Source organism: Eurytemora carolleeae, unplaced genomic scaffold, assembly GCF_000591075.1.
Source record: "Eurytemora carolleeae unplaced genomic scaffold, Eaff_2.0 scaffold1866, whole genome shotgun sequence".
NCBI classification, from domain to species: domain Eukaryota; kingdom Metazoa; phylum Arthropoda; class Copepoda; order Calanoida; family Temoridae; genus Eurytemora; species Eurytemora carolleeae.
In genome coordinates this window covers 10,880-14,440 of record NW_019397752.1, presented here as the reverse complement: position 1 = coordinate 14,440, position 3,561 = coordinate 10,880, and the positions used below count along the sequence as shown (strand labels likewise).

General features: G+C 30.1%; 1 long non-coding RNA gene across 1 annotated transcript; it reads right to left on the bottom strand.

Annotated features, from left to right (window-relative positions):
• Nucleotides 1-253: 253 nt before the first annotated feature.
• Nucleotides 254-843, bottom strand: LOC111715771 (uncharacterized). Its single transcript, XR_002768312.1, has 2 exons — nt 630-843; nt 254-433 (listed from the first exon to the last, which is right to left on the bottom strand). It is a non-coding gene; the product is annotated as an uncharacterized LOC111715771 (long non-coding RNA).
• Nucleotides 844-3,561: the final 2,718 nt, after the last annotated feature.

Here is a 3,561-nt window from a genome sequence, read left to right as displayed (position 1 = left end):
AAATTTAATCATTTTATAATAACAATTTTTCACAGGACTTAACAGCGAAAAGTGATGTCAAGGATTTAGAATTTGAAAATATTTTTAAATCGCACATGTAATTGTAAACAATTATTTAAATGATTTTTATCAAACGACTGCTATCAAATAACCATTATCTATGCCCCATGGATATCATATATCATATATAACTGACTGCTTTAAGCAAAATGCGTTGACTTAAGGAGAAAGAACTGTTAAAATTTTATATCTGCATCACTGTTTATTCTGGTACAACTGGTGTATTATTTTGTCATCACTGTTTATTCTGGTACACCCGGTGTATTATTTTTCATTACTGTTTATTCTGGTACACCTGGTGTATTATTTTTCATCACTGTTTATTCTGGTACACCTGGTGTATTATTTTTTCTCCCTTTTTATTCTGGTACACCTGGTGTATTATTTTTTCTCCCTTTTTATTCTGGTACAACTGGTGTATTATTTTGTCATCACTGTTTATTCTGGTACACCCGGTGTATTATTTTTCATCACTGTCTATTCTGGTACACCTGGTGTATTATTTTTTCTCCCTTTTTATTCTGGTACACCCGGTGTATTATTTTTCATTACTATTTATTCTGGTACACCTGGTGTATTATTTTTCATCACTGTTTATTCTGGTACACCTGGTGTATTATTTTTCATCACTGTTTATTCTGGTACACATTGTGTTTTTTTTATCAGTGTTAATTCTGGTAAACCTTGTTTATCTTTAACTGTAGCAGAATGTTCAGAATCCTGTGAAATTAGAGAATTTGATGTAAATATAAACTTCAAGAGAATAAAATACAAGAAATTTTATGCGCGTCGCGCCCATTTTCATACGTACAGACAGAGTGTCCCACGAAACATGACAGTTGGTGAATAATTTAAATGTCTTCTTCCATAATTTGTTAAATTGTTTGAAACCAAAGAGAATAATGAAAAACTATTATGTGGCAATAATATTATAGTAAAATTGATTTTAAAGTAAAGTATATTTGAATAAAAGATTTTTTAACGAAATGAACGGCAAAAAATCTTAAATATCTAATACAGTATATATAAGAAGACATTCAAAACTATTCACCGAATGACATGTTTCGTGGGACACCCTGTAGGTTTGGAATGGGAGGACACCATTAATTCATCAGAGTAGGGAAAATAATTATTATATGAAATTATTGAACATAACTTATTTCTCATGCTACTTAAAAACTAAGTAAATAGTATTTATTATTTCCTAAAATTAGCGGAAGTAACCAGCGAGCCCCATGAGCGTCTCAAAACTGTTCAATACCTGAAGGAAAAGGCATTTTATCCAGTAAATCACGACTCAAGTTAGAATAATAATCGAATGAACATAGAACACAGCAATTGTGCATAGTTCGCAGACCCACTTCTCAAGATAATTTAATTTTCAAGCTACTGGTAAAAACATTTAAATTTACAAGCTATACTGGTAAAACTATTTAAATTTTCAAGCTACTGGTAAAACTATTAAATTTACAAGCTACTGGTAAAACTATTTAAATTTACAAGCTACTGGTAAAACTATTAAATTTACAAGCTACTGGTAAATATATTTAAATTTACAAACTACTGGTAAAACTATTTAAATTTACAAGCTACTGGTAAAACCATTTAAATTTACAAGCTACTGGTAAAACTATTTAAATTGTCAATTTACTGGTAAATATATTTAAATTTACAAGCTACTGGTAAATATATTTAAATTTACAAGCTACTTGTAAAACTATTTAAATTTACAAGCTACTGGTAAACCTGTTTAAATTTACAAGCTACTGGTAAAACTATTTAAATTTACAAGCTACTGGTAAAACTATTTAAATTTTCAAGCTACTGGTAAACTATTTAAATTTACAAGCTACTGGTAAACCTATTTAAATTTACAAGCTACTGGTAAACCTATTTAAATTTACAAGCTACTGGTAAATATATTTGAATCTCAGAATATATATAATATAGAATAACAGGTGGCAGCATTTGGTTTGGGAAGTGTTGGACTGTGGAGGTTATGCAGTACAATACATAAATGTCCAGATGTTCAGTAATCTTGGGGGGGATTTTGAAGATTCACTTTCCAAACTTTCTCTTGTTATCTTTTTATCTTTACTTCAATTAATCAAACATGTATTTTCAAAACTGTTTCAAATAGTTTTCTNAAATGATTCTCCCTGTGCAGATGACAATGTCCAAATGATTCTCCCTGTGCAGATGACAATGTCCAAATGATTCTCCCTGTGCAGATGACAATGTCCAAATGATTCTCCCTGTGCAGATGACAATGTCCAAATGATTCTCCCTGTGCAAATGACAATGTCCAAATGATTCTCCCTGTGCAGATGACAATGTCCGATTAACTACAGTACCCTTTACAGCTGTGTCTGATCAAGTTGTGAATTAAGAATTCATGTTTTTTGTTTTATCAAAATGTTTATTTTCACTTGTGGGTTCTCCGTGAAAGTGACTTGCGCAAATCTTGCTTATCAAAAACAATAGAGAAATTCATAGAAATAAACTCTTTACAAGTCTGAAAAACGACTTTTTCTTCCACATTATTGATTACATTCTGCAGGTTTTGAGGGTTCCATTGTAAATCGGACATTGCTATCGTTGCATGGAAGGTCACTTAAAACTACGCTTATAATCCCTTTAATATATTTCATATCCTTGTAATCCTTGTACAGACTTTTATTAAAGATAGTTTTTATCCTAATGATTACCGAGACCAGAAGATATATCTATTTTTTATGCTAAAAGTTTTGATGTATCCTCATATACTTGGGAAATTGGATTTTTCACTTGGAAAATGAATAACGATGATAAATAATGAGAATACAAACAATATCTAAAAATAACTCTTCAAGTGAAGAAAACATTTGGCGGGGCACATTAAGGGAACCGTAGACCTAATTTTCATTGACTTTTCATCTGAAGAGTTACCTGTCCGATTTACAACAGTACCCATTTAGCAATTGTCAAGATGGAGTTAATATATTTTCTAACTGAGTCATTTGAAATTATGCAAACAGTACCTTTTAAGTCCCTTAATCTTTATCTAGGAAAAATATCGTATTTTTTCCATGTTTTTCGTTGTGTACGTTTTATTTTCGTTTTAACAAGAATTTTTATTCAACCAATAATCTTTAAAGATTTAAATCCATTATTTTGATCTTTAAACTAAGTAAAATATGAAATTTTAATCTTCTATGTTGAAGATCATATTTCTAGTGGAATTTAGGAAGCTTTATGTTAGAAAAAAATATGCAACAAGACAATAAAAAAGATGTAAAATTTTTTATAAATAATTATCTATCTAAATATTATCCACAAACTTCTCTGACTGATTGTCTTTAAACTTCAATGGCTAGTTGTCTTATTATCTACAGACTTCAATGTCTGGTTGTCTTATTGTCAACAGACTTCAATGTCTGGTTGTCTTATTGTCAACAGACTTCAATGTCTGGTTGTCTTATTGTCAACAGACTTCAATGTCTGGTTGTCTTATTGTCAACA